The sequence below is a fragment of the Sapajus apella genome, unplaced genomic scaffold (assembly GCF_009761245.1).
Source record: "Sapajus apella isolate SASKATOON/1434 unplaced genomic scaffold, GSC_monkey_1.0 scaffold25, whole genome shotgun sequence".
In the NCBI taxonomy this organism is placed as follows: domain Eukaryota; kingdom Metazoa; phylum Chordata; class Mammalia; order Primates; family Cebidae; genus Sapajus; species Sapajus apella.
In genome coordinates, this window is record NW_022436965.1 from 15,959,340 (window position 1) to 15,973,878 (window position 14,539).

Below are 14,539 nucleotides of genomic sequence, written 5' to 3' on the forward strand. Positions count from 1 at the left end.
AAACATAAAAAATAAGGGACAACCACATATACCCAACTATAAAGTAGAAAGAACCCATTTTTTATACTAAAAAAAGAAAAAAAACCAAAAAGTGTTTAAAAAAAAAAAAAAAAAAAAAGGTTTCTTAAGATGTATTCATAAAAAAAGCTATTTTGAACTAAAGGAAAATTGAAACTGGCCTTTTTATATGGCAATTTTACAAAACACCTCAAAATGTAAAATCATAGGTGAGGAAAGAATATGGGTTGGTTTTACAGTTTATAACCAGTGGTGAAAATGACCAATACTAAACTCTGTAAACCTTTTAACCAGTAACGGAACGGACGTAGTAGAGAAAGGAAAGGAAGGACAATAGACACAATTTATCTATTATAAAATAGGCTTTGACACAGTACTAGATAAGAAAAGGCTGGAGAAGTACTATCAGAATAAAATAAGATAGCTGAAAAGCTGTCTGGCAGATAACAAGTACCAAAGTTTTATCAACACTGTGACAGTACAATAGGGATTGGCATTTAGTGGCTTGCACAAGGATCTGTGTTAAGAATGGTATTACTTAGCAAACCACAAAATCCAATGATCCAGTATTACTTAGCATACCACAAAATCCAATGATCCAAGTCTATGCAACATCAGAAAACATTAACATAGTAAGTAACGGTTTATTTGGTCAGGTTAAAACATTTGGTCATGACCATACAAAAAGATTTGACTGTACATTTAGTAAAATATAACCAAAACACATCCACATACAGAGACAAATCCTTTATCATCTTTAAAGCAATACTAGGTAAATGAGAATTATAAGGAACACTTAATGCAAAAGTGAAGCTCATTCTGTAAATCAAAATGAAGGCAAAGAGAGTACACAGTAGCATGACTATTCTAGAAATACCTCACATAAGCAACTCTATGAAGCTTGTAATAAGTTCATCATGAAAATAATAGATATTTTGAAAGACAAAGCAAATGAAATATTATAAAAGTAATGTAAATAGAAACAACTGAATGATATAAATAGAAACAACCAAAGCTTTAGTATTATAATACCCTGAGGCTGGGTGACAGAGTGAGATCCCATCTCAAAAAAAAAAAAAAAATTACTCTGGAAGACAGGTTAGACTATCTCACATGAATAAGGACTGATAGCCCACTTTTAAACTGGTACCAAGTATAGGCACTTATAAATTTGTATTCAATTAAGCAGGATCCAAGACGATCCCATCTTATACTCTATTCTGATCCACAGTAAATAATAATATGCCAAGGTTTCAGAATATTTGATGAAGCTGTACATGCCAAATTAGAGATGAAAATCTAGGAACACAACAAAACAAAAAAGAGAAAAGGAAATAACCATTGCCGGGTATCATAAATCTTGATTATAATAAAATCAGAAATAATACTGATAGAAAATCTTTCATATTCTTAATACACTTGTTGGGAAAGGAATTTCTAAGCATAAGGACAAAATCAAGATACCATAAAAAGGGTTAAGAAATCTGACTACCTACAAATTAAAAGCATCTATGAATGTATAGAATATGTATATTTTTTAAAAGCAAAAAAATTTCCAACATTTGACAAATGGCTGCTTTTACTAATATACCACAATTTTACTAATCCAACAGAAAATTGAGCCAAGGATATCAACACAGTACAGGTTGCAATATGTAAAATATGACTAAAATAAAAGTGTTAAAGAAAGCCCCACTTCATGAAATCTTTTAAATGCAAATTAAAACAATGAAGCATATCTACCATATACATTGACAGAGAATATAAAAATTGTTAATACCTAGTTTTCCTAAAAGCATATGGAAACAGGCAAGAAGGTTGATGTTTAAATAAGAACAATATTTTGGAATATATTAAGATTCTAAGTTAATATATCATTTGATCCACTTCTAAAAATTTATCCTCTTAAAAAAACATACTCTAAATTCTAAAAATTTATCCTCTAAAAAAAAGGATTTTTAGTGTATCACTGCTTATAATAGTAAGAAATTGAACTATCAGCAATCCATCAATATGTTTTATTAACCAAATTATGGTATATTCAAGAGTAATCCAGAGAATACAGTACTATCAATTTAAATGAATGGGATAAATCGGCTATGCTAGCAACCACAGATAAGAGGACAAGTATGCTGCCAGGTAGTCTGCTTGCGTGCATGTGTGAGAGGTGGCAGGGCTCCAACTCTGGTCTTCCCCACTGACTGTTCTTGCACCATGTTTCCAGCCATGAACCAGTTCAGCACCCAGCCAGTAGAAGCCATGGTAACCTTGTCACAGCTGCTGAAAGCCCACAGCAACAAGAACCTTGACAAAATTGTTATGTCTTTGAATGGTGTCATCAAACCAAATTGAAAGGAAGGAGAAAAGCAGAATTTTCCAAAACTAAACAGAAGACTCCAGCAATTTAAGACGAGGATACAATGGGTATTCCAACAGAATTCTGGTTTTTGGTAAAACCAGTCTAAGCTGTGGAGGAAGAGTAATGCCTGGAAAGAGACATCCTCATGGATAATCATTGGCCTTGCAGTTAGCAAATCATCTGGAATTGGAAAAGGAATTAGTCCTATGAATTGTCCACGTGTAAGTAACAAGAATACAAAACACTATTTTCCAGTGTTAAAAAGAAAGGCAAGCCTTCTGAAACAAAATGAAGTATTCAGGACACCAATTGCAGTTCTCAAGAGACCTAACCAGCTAAACAGAAAAAATAATATTACGGCTAATTTTATCAGGAGAGAAAATAGATTAAGCCATCAGAAAGACACTTCGCAGGTAACTTTTCTTTTCAGAAAGAGGCCTGAAGAAGGTTCAGGCCCAGTTGAACACAGAACAACTACTAGATGATGTAGTAGCGAAGAAAACTAGTCAATGCTGGACTTCCATCACAAATGCAGAAATTTGACTGTATCTACTGATAACCCTGGAGCAGTACAATGCCCAGTAACTCAGAAACCATAATTAATTCATACTGCTCTACCTTTATTCTTTAAAAAACAGCAGCAAGAGAATGTAAAGAAAGACCCTACAGGTGTTCTCCTACAATTTGACATGGTGTTGGAAAACAGACAAAGATGGCTTTGAATGAGCAGTTTGGATCCTGAGAAAACAAAGAGCCACTCTCATAAATAACAGAGGAGAAAGTCACTTTTCAACTGTGGAATAAATCCCACGTTACAGGGACCTTTGAGTGATGATGGTGTTTGAAAAGCTGAATTGCTTGAAGAGTTCTTCACAGAAATTTAGAAACTTTAGTTCAAAATATTCACAAGACTTAGTAACACTTATTTTTCAAGGTTTAATAAAAAAAAGTATAAAATAATGCCCTGAAAGAATATCAGAGAGTATACGTATCTGTTCTTAGACGTCACAAATGGCTCAGACAGAAACATTATTGTTTGGCTTCTTCAGTTCCTTCAGCAGAAGATGACAGAAAGATATTGCTAGTGCTGAGCTTTCTTTTTCAAGACAGAGTCTTGCTCTGTCACCCAGGCTGGAGTGCAGTGGCACGATCTCGGCTCCCTGCAACCTTTATCTCCTGGGTTCAAGGGATTCTCCTGTCTCAGGCTCCCAAGTAGTTGGGACTACAGGCACCCTCCAACACACATGGCTAACTTTGTTTTGTATTTTTAGTAGAGACGGGGTTATGCCATGTTAGCCAGGCTGGCCTCGAACTTCTCACCTCAAGTGATCTGCCTGACTCAGCCTCCCAAAGTGCTGGGATTACAGGTGTGAGCCACTGTGCTTGGCCTAGTGCTAAACTTTTAACAAGAAATGTGGCTGCAGGAATTAGTCTCAGTTTAAAATGTTGGTGTTTAAGTCTGTAAACGCATATTTACAAAGTTGTCTGACATGGCCTTGGAGAAGGTCCAATTTAGAAATCTGAAAATTTGTTTAGTAAATGAAAGCGTAAGAGGAAGTAGTGAGCTGAAGGACAGATAACTCAGATGAAAAACTCCAAACTCAGGTCCTAGGTACACTGTTTGGATTTAGTGTAGTCTTGAATCTAGCATCCACAAATAATTCTTCAAATGATGTTTAGAAGAATTATAATCATTAAAATGAATTCAGCACCCTGGATATTTTGATAGCAAAATTAATACCCATAAAGTATTAGACTTCTTACTTGAGGAGTTAAAAATCTATAATCTTTGGAGCTTTCTAAATTAAATAATTTATAGCTCCAAAGACAAAAATGTACTTGTATGTGTCACCAAAAAATTCAAAATTTATAAAAGAGTTACACTGTAACCTTGTTGTTACCTTTCACTCTGATTTCTTCCATGGTATAAAGTTCAGAGGGTGGAGTAAGATGACAGAATAGAAGCCTACACCAATCACACTCCCACACCCCTTGGAACACCAAATTTTAACAACCATCTGCACACAGAAAAACACTGTCACAAGAACCAAATTATCAGGTGAGCGATCACAGCACATGGTTTTAACTTTGTATTACCAAAAGAGGCATTGAAGAAGGATGGAGAGACAGTCCTAAGCTGCTGATATCACCCCACCCACATCCCTCAGCAGCCGCCATGTGGTACAGAAAGGGAATTTGTTCACTTTGGGGATAAAGAACACAGCAACCAGGGCACTTCACATTGAATTCAGTGCTGCCCTGTCACAGTGGAGGATAAAGCCATTCTAGACTCAGCCAGTGCCCACACACAGAGGGAGCATTTGGACCATCCCTAGCCAGCAAGGAAGCACCCATCACAGCAGGTGGAACTTGAGTTGCTCAGCAATCCTCAACACTGTGGGCTGAAATGTTCTGGGATCCTAGGTAAACATGAAAGACATCTAGGACACAACAGCTGCAATTCCTAGGCAACTCCTAGCACTAGGCTGGGCTTAGAGCTAGTGAAATAGGTGGCATGTGACCTAGATAGACACCAGCTGGCATGGCTAAGGAAATGCTTGTGTCACTTTCCCAAACCCAGGCAGTGAGGCTCCCAGAAACAAAAGTGTCTCTTTCCTTCTGCTTAAGGAAAGGAGAGCAAAGAGTGAGGAAGACTCTATCTTGCATCTTGGATACCAGTTCACCCCCAGTAGAACAGGATACTGGGCAGAGTCATGAAGCCCCAGCTCCTGGACAACATTTCTAGGTACACCCTGGGCCAAAAAGGATCCCACTGTATTAAGAGAAGAACCCAGTTCTGGAAGAATTTATCATCTGCTAAATAAAGAACACTTCGGCCCAGAACAACCAGCACAGATACCCAGGAAGCACACCATTGACCTTGGGCTCTGAGACATCCTGGTTTCAGGGGCGACCCAGCACAATCCCAAATAATAAAATTAGAGATAAAAAGGAGACATTAGAATGGATATTGCAGAAATTCAAAGGATCATTTGTGGCTACTATGAGCAACCATATGCCAATAAATGGTAAAATCTAGGAGAAATGAATAAATTCCTATACATATACAACCTACCAAGATTGAACCATAAAGAAATCCAAAAGCTGAACAGAACAATAATAAGTAACAAGATCAAAGCTGTAATAAAGCCTCTAAGTAAAGAACTCGGGACTTGATGGCTTCACTGCTGAATTCAACCAAATATTTAAAGAACTAATTCCAATCCTACTTAAACTGTTCTGAAAAATAGAGAATGAGGAAATACTTCCAAACTTATTCTAAGAGGCCAGTATTACCCTGATACCAAAACCAAAGACATATCAAAAAAGGAAAACTACAGGCCAGTATCAGTGATGAATACTGATCCAAAAATTGGCAACAAAATACAAGCAAACATAAATTCAACAATACATTAAAAGGATCATTCATCATGACCAAGTGGGATTTATCCCTGGGATGTAAGAATGGTTCAACATATGCAAATAAATCAATGTGATCCATCATACCAAGAGAATGAAGTACAAAAACCATATGATCATTTCAATTAATGCTGAAAAAGCACTCAATAAATTTCATCGTTCCTTCATAATAAAAACCCTCAAAAAATGGGGATAGAAGAAACATACCTCAATCTAATAAAGGCCAAAAATGACAGACCCACAGCTAGTACCATACTGAATGGGAGAAAACTGAAAGTCTTTTCTCTAAGATCTAGAACAAGACAAGGACGGCAACTGTCACCACTGTTATCCAACAGGGTACTGAAAGTTCTACCTAAGTAGTCAAACAAGAGAAAGAAATAAAGGACATTCAACCTAGGAATATAGCTAACTAGGGAGGTGAAAGATCTCTACAAGGAGAACTACAAACCACTGCTCAAAGAAATCAGAGATGACAAAAACAAATGGAAGAACATTCCATGCCCAAATAAAGGAAGAAGCAATATTGTGAAAATGGTCAAACTGTCCAGTGCAATTTATACCCTCAATGCTATTTCCATTCAACTACCATTGACATTCTTCACAGAACTAGAACAAGCTATTTTAAAATTCATATAGAACACACACACACAAAAAAGCCTAAATAGCCAAGGCAATCCTAAGCCAAAAGAAACAAAGCTAGAGACATCACGCTACCTGACTCCAAACTATACTACAGGGCTATGGTAACCAAAACAGCATGGCACTGATATGAATAGACACATAAACCAATGGAACAGAATAGAGAACCCAGGAAGAAGGCTGCACACCTACAGCTATCTGACCTTCAACAAACATGACAAAAACAAGCAATGGGGAAAGGATTCCCTATTCAATAAATGGCATTGGGATAACTGACTAGCCATGCAGAAGATTAAAATTGGACCCCTTCCTTACACCATATACAAGAATCAATTCAAGATAGATTAAAGAGTTAAATGTAAAACCCAAACCTATAAAAATCCTTAAAGACAACCTCAGCAATACCATTTTGGACATCATCATAGACAAAGATTTCATGACGAAGATACCAAAAGCAACTGCAATAAAAGCAAAAATTGGTAAATGGTATCTGATTAAACTAAAGAGCCTTTGCACAGCAAAAACAATGACAACAATAAAACATTATCAACAGAGTAAGCAGACAACCCACAAAATGGGAGGACATTTTTACAATTTATGCATCTGACAAATGTCTAATATCCAGCATCTATAAGAAACTTAAACAAATCTACAAGAGAAAACAACCCCATTAAAAAGTGGGCAAAGGACATGAAAGAACATCTCTCAAAAAAAAGACATACATGGGGCCAAAAAATCAGATGAAAAAAACCTCAATAACACTTATCATTAGAGAAATGCAAATTAAAACCACAATGAGATACCATTTCACACCAATCAGAATGGCTATTATTAAAAAGTCAAAAAATAACACATGCTGGCAAAGTTGTGGAGTAAAAGAAATCCTTATACACTGTTGGGGGAGTGGAAGTTAGTTCAGTCATTTTGGAAAACAGTGTGGGGATTCCTCAAAGAACTAAAGGCAGAAATACCATTCGACCCAGCAATCCCATTACTGGGTATACCCAAAGTAATATAAATTGTTTTATTATAAAGATACATGCACATGTATGTTCATTGCAAAACTATTCACAATAGCAAAGATGTGAAATCAACCTAAATGCCCATCAATGATAGACTGGATAAAGAAAATGTGGTACATATATACCATGGAATACTATGCAGCCATTAAAAAAATGAGATTATGTCCTTTGCAGTGACATGGATGGAGCTGGAGGCCATGATCCTTAGCAAACCAACACAGGAACAGAAAACCAAATAGTGCATGTTCTCACTTATAAGTGGGAGCTCAATGATGAGAACAGATGGACACATAAAGAAGAACAACACACGCTGGGGCATATCAGATGATTGAGGGTCAGCGTAAGGAGAAGATCAGGAAAACTAACTAATGAGTACTAGGCTTAATACCTGGATGATTAAATAATCTGTACAACAAACCTCCATGATACACATTTACCTATGTAACAATCACATATACCACAGAACTTAAAAGTATTTTTTAAAAAAGTAAAAATAAAGAGTATTCATATTGAAAATGAAGACATCACATTAAACTTGTTTACAGATAATACAATCTTATATTTGGAAAAAACTAAATTTTCCACCAAAAGACCATTACAATTGATCGATTCAATAAGGTTTCAGGAAACAAAATAAACATACAAAAATCAGTAGCCTTTCTATATGCCAACAGTGAACAATTTTAAGAGGAAATCAAAAAAGTAATCCCATTTACAATAGCTACAAATAAAATTAAATGCCCACAAATCAACCAAAGAAGTGAAAGATCTCTATAACAAAAACTATAAAATGCTAAGGAAAACCTGAACAGGACACCAAAAAATGCAAAGATACTTCATATTCATGGATTGGAAGAATCAATATTGTTACAATGTCCACACTACCCAAAGCAATCTACGGATTCAATGTAATAATCCCTACCAAAATACTAATAACATACTTCACAGAAATAGAAAAAACAATCCTAAAATTTATATGAAATCACAATAGACTCAAAATAGTCAAAGCTATCCTGAGCAAAAAGAACAAAACTGGAGCAATCACATTACTGATTTCAAATTACACCACAGAGCTATAATAACCAAAACAGCATGGGACTGGCATAAAAAAAAAAAAAAAAAAAAGACATATAGACCAATGGAACAGAAGAGAGAATACAGAAACAGGTCCATGCCTCTACAGTGTACTCTTTTTTGGCAAAGATGCCAAGAGCATACATTCAAGAAAGGACAAGTCTCTTTAATAAATGGTGCTGGGAAAACTGAATATCTATATGCAGAGGGATGAAACTAGGCCCCTAACTCTCACCATATACAAAAATCAAATCAAAATGGATTAAAGACTTAAATCTAAGACCTGAACCTATGAAGCTACTATAAGAAAACACTGGAGAAACTCTTGAGGACATCAATCTGGGCAAAAATTTCTCAAGTAATACCCCACAAGCAAGGGCAACCAGAGTAAACATGGACAAAAGAGATCATATCAAGTTAAAAAGCTTCTGCACAGCAAATGATACAATCAACAAAGCAAAGAGACAATTCACAGAATGCGAGAAAATATTTGCAAACTACCCATCTGACAAGAGATTAATAACCAGAATACATAAGAAGCTAAAACAACTCTATAGAAAAAAAATCTAAAACTCCAATTTAAAAATGGGCAAATGATTTTAATAGACGTTTCTCAAAAGAAGACATACAGATGACAAAGAGGCATATGAAAAGGTGCTCAACATCATTGGGAAATGCAAATCAAAACTACAATAAGATATCCTCTCACTCCAGTTAAAATAGTTTACATCCAAAAATCATGCAATAGCAAATGTTGGTGAGGATGTGCAGAAACAGGAATTTTCATGTGCTGTTGTTAGGAATGTAAATTGGTACAGCCACTATGGAGAACAGTCTGGAGTTTCCTCAAAAAAACAAAAATTGAGCTATCATATGATCCAGCAATCCCACTGCTGGGTATACACCCACAAGAAAGGAAATAAGTATATTAAAGAGATATCTGCACTCCTATTTTTATTGCAGCATTATTCACAACAGCCAAGACTTGGAAGCAACCTAAGTATCCATCAACAGACGAACGGATAAGGAAAATGTGGTACATACACACAATGGAATACTTTTCAGCCACAGAAAAGAATGAGAGTCTGTCATTTGCACAACATGGATGGAACTGGAGATCATTTTGTTAAGTAAATAAGCCAGGAACAGAAAGACAAACATCAAACATACTTACTTATCTGGAGGAGCTAAAAATTAAAACAACTGAACTCAGGGAGATAGAGAATAGAAGGATGGTTACCAAAGGATGAGAAGGGTAGTAGGGCGACAGGGTGAAGGTAGGAATAGTTAATGGGCTAAAAAAAATAAAGTTAGAAACAATGAATAAAGGCCAGGCACGGTGGCTCACCTGTGATCCCAGCACTTTGGGAGGGCAAGGCAGGGAGATCACCTGAGGTCAGGAGTTTAAGATCAGGCTGGCCAACATGGTGAAACCCCATCTCTACTAAAAATACAAAAATCAGCCAGACATTATGGTGAACGCCTGTAGTCCCAACTACTAGGGTGGCTAAGGCACAAGATTTGCTTGAACCCAGGAGGCAGAGGTTGCTGTGAGCTGAGATCACACCACAGCACTCCAGCCTGGAAACAGAGCAAGACTCCATTTCAAAAGAAAAAAAAAAAGAAATAATGAATAAAACTAGTAGTTGATCTTGCAACAGGGAGACTATAATCAATAACAATTGTACTTTTTAAAATAACTAAGAGTATACCAGGATTATTTTAACACAACGGATAAATGTTTCAGAGGATGGACACACAATTTCCCATGATGTCATTATTATGCAGTACATGCCTGTACCAAAATAACTCATGTACCACATAAATATATACAGCTATTATATATCCACAAATTTTTTAAATAAAAATAAATAAAAAAGATAAATATCAAAGTCCAATATTAAGACAGGAGATGAAAACTAGAAAAACTAATTAATTAACTAATTAATTAAAAATCAAGAATTTATGGGGAGAAAGAGCTCCTCCCTCCCCCTCTAATGGAATAAGAGGAGTTAGTCTGTTGTGCTAAGATACTGCTAAAAGTCCTCGGATATTGTATACCATAAATTATGGTATAATGCCAAGTACACCAAAATACCCCAGCTACAAGTTATATGTTTGGTCATTTTGAAGCCTGACATATTAGTTTACTATAATGTTAAAAACATCTAAAGTTTCTGTTTCTCTAGAGCATATTACTATTGTTGACTTTTCCTGTAAAACAAAACAAAACAAAATATTAAGTTATCATTCTTGCTGGCCTTGCATTATATACTAGACTTCATTGTTGTCTCTCATGTTTCTTGGGTGACTTATTGATTTATGGCAGCTATGGAAAGCTATCAATAGCAGTTTCATGTTTATACCAAATAATTAAATCTGATCCTTAATATCTGATATTTTGCAGGACTTCCACTAATAAGGGATTACTGTATGTCAGTTCACAGAATTCGAAAACAAATTCTAGTCTGTCCTCCGCTCTTTGATGCTTATCATGTAGGCCAAGTACTTGCTGCAAAACATTTTTGAATGTTTATATTTGGTCCAGCAACAGTATACTTTAGATTGGTTTAGAACTACTGGTAGCTTATTTCAAAGTAAGGAAAAGCAGCTAAGCATGAGTTTGTCTTTAGAATAGTTTGTAAAAATATGGTATATATGTTCTTTTGAATAGTATTGTACAGAGCTATTATTAATGCCATTTTTGGAAACCTTAAAAATTGCCCCAAATACTGACATTAGGTGCATCAAATAACAAACTGTGTTTGGTACATTAAATTTTTGCTCTTCATGCATCTGTAAGTTCATTTTTAATATAAAATTTGTCTTTGGTACAAAATGTTTAACTGTTTAACAGTTTACAGTTAAATTTGTAAACATTTAAGCCATAAAACAGTTTAACAGTTACATTTTTAACATTTAAGCCATAAAACTCTTGAGTGCTCCCATGCTGTATGTAAACAATACGCTTTGTTGGAGGAAAATTTTTTCTTGGGATGTGGTTGTAGCCATCCTCGTTCATATATTTAAATTTTTTGGTTTTTTTGTTTGTTTGTTTGTTTTTTAACAAGATGCAACTTAAACTTTTCTTTGCATCAAGGTGTATACAAAACATTGATGCAGTGCATCACAAAATGAAAATTTTTATTTAATGAGGAGATGGTTTACACCGTACTTTTTGGTGTGATTTTGGAAAAGTTACATTTAGACTATTCTGAGGCTGTCCACTTTTAACAAATAAAATGTTATAGGTCTCACATGAAAAAAATCTGTACGTGATGACATTAAAACCATCCAAAATATATTATTTTGTGATGAAAAGCAAGACACAAAAAATAATTTTTAAGTTTGGTTTTATTTTCATAAAAAACATAACTTATATGACTATACAGATCTTTTTTAAAAACTGTAAGAAATTGTGCCAAACTATTAATAGCAATTATGTTTTAGTGCCTCCAACAGTATCCTATCACATAGCAAGCATTAAATATTTAGGGAACATTTCTTTTATTTCTGAGTTTTATATTTCTAAAAAATTCTAATCTCTTATAAGTATACATGATAATAAGCATAACAAATTATTTTTATTTTTTGAACAATCTCTATTGCTATATGAAACAGAAGCCTATTATTATAAACCCCAACAATAAGCCATAAAATCTCACTGATAATAACAATTATTGTCTTCTTAACAATCTCCCAAATTATTTTCCACTACAAAAGGATATTAGAACTATACAAACCTAGATTAGCAGAGAAGAACCACAGGAAAAGAAAAGATAATGAGCACAATTTGAAGTAAAACCAGATCCCTGATGAACAAGTAAGGGAGAGGCAACAGCAAATCAGGGGCTAAACAGTTGGATGGAAAAATAGTACTTGGCCAAGGAGGCTAGGAACCCCAGGCTTTTATTAAATGTCATCCTTTTTTATCTATATCCCACTCAGTGTTCTAAATTTTAAAGGCATTAGCCCATTTAATCCTCTAAAAACCTAATGAGGTAGTCATTATTAGTTTGCCCATTTTAAAAATGAGAAAACTGAGGCCGAGAGAGGTTAAGTAACTTGCCCAAGGTGACCCTGCTACCAAATGATAAAAGGTTACAATTCCATCTTGGTTTGAATCCACAGTCAAATACTAGATTCCCTCATAATTTTTCCCACCATGTTTTGTAGAGGAGGCTGTACTTGGCATTCAGCAAATACCAGTGTGTGTGCCAAGTGCCAATATCCAGTAAATTTTGGGCGCTCATGCCAAAAATAGAAAAGCTAGGCACATTCAAAGCAACATGCCCAAGAAAATAAACTGGGGGCAAGATTAATTGAGAGACTTCAAGGGGTATAATTCCCCTTGATGCCCAGAAAGAACAAAAATTAAATTAAAATCCCAGTGACATCAAGCATATGACCCAGATCTATCTTCCTCTCTGAAGAAACCAATAATCATGAGTGTTTTAAACACTTATTGGGAGCCTGCCAGGGAGGAAGAAAGGAGCTGAGGAAAAGTAAATTAAATTTCCTACTGTAGTAGATAAAACAAGTTTCTAGATAGGATGAATAAACTAAAAAGGAAATAAGAATGAAAAGGCCACCGGAGACAAAAGTACAATAAAAGACATGCCTAGGAGCCTGGCAAGTAGAACATGATGAAGAAAACAGAAGGAACAATGCAACATGCAGATAAAAGGGTAACTGAAGGTTCTGGAAAAGCAACTGTATCCCATTACATATGGAAAATAATAAGGAGGACAAATAATAGAGAGAAGCTTAGCTAAATCCTACTTTTCCATCATAATTCAGGTTAGGGGTTACCCTCTTCTGGCTGGGTTAAATACTGTCCCCTTTAGGCCTATTCCATCAGAGTACTTAGCACATTATATTAACCATTTCCCTCCATTTTCTCTCATACTATGAGTTTCTTGGTAGTAGTGATTACTTTTATTTCTATATTTCCAGTGCTAGATTAATACTTGGCAATGAAAATACTCAAAAATTCCTGAATGAGTGAAGGGAGAGGACAAAGGGAAATCCATTAAAACTAGGAAAAATGTATGCCCTGAAAATAAGTGACCCTTAGTATATAGGCATTTGTGTGCAGGCATGGGTAAAAGGCAACTAGATTCATTCAGTCTGTTAAAGTACACCCCTCGCCAACAGAAAAAATGGACTCACTGTGGCTAATTGAGATGCGTAAAGAGAAGAGAGAACCAGACGGCCATCCTGGGTGAGGGAGTGGTCATGTACTCTGTTCACAGAAAGAGGTAAAAGTGTCACAGGCCCTCCCTTTCTATAATCAAGCCAAACCAGTTCCTGATGTCTATGCCAAGATAAATTTAAAATACACCCTAAACCACCCACCGGCCATTTGAAAGACTGGTTTGGGGCCTGGAAACCAACCAATCTGGGTTCACCTGCCCCAACTAATCAGGGATCAGCTGTGTCAACAAATCAGAACTCTACTGTTCCAACCATTCAGAACTACGTGAGTTTAAATATTTCATTTGCACAAATGGGCCTGATTGGGAATTTAGGAAGCACATTTTTCTATACAATCCAAACCTTCTCTTTGTTCTCTGGAATGCATTCTTCATTCTACACTGAAGGCTATGTCTCCCTGGTTTGCAAACTGTTTACTAGAAAAAAGTCTCTTTTCTCCAAATTCCTTTTTGAGAATTTTGTTTGCAAGTCATTCATAATGTACAGGTCCTGACGCCAAAGGGCCTAGATTCGAAGCCCAGTTCCAGTGACACTGTTCAAGGTACTTAAACTCCCTGTGCCTCAGCTGTTGGTATCTAAAATGGGGATGATAACAGTACCTATCTTAAAGAGTAGTTGTAAGAAATAAGCAAGTTACTATATGTGAAGCATGTTATTATGGTGTCTGGCAAAGGGCAAGAATTCTATAAATGTTAGTTATATAAGCCATTATCATTTCACAAATATGAATGCCTACTGGCACAGGTTTGAGGAATATATGAGAGGGAAGTGGAGACATTAAATGTAC

The 14,539-nt window shown here is 35.6% G+C and overlaps 1 protein-coding gene across 4 annotated transcripts in view; it reads right to left on the reverse strand.

Annotated features, from left to right (window-relative positions):
• Window positions 1-14,539, reverse strand: part of RABGAP1L (RAB GTPase activating protein 1 like) — a 718,780-nt gene that overhangs the window by 535,983 nt on the left and 168,258 nt on the right. The window lies entirely within an intron of this gene.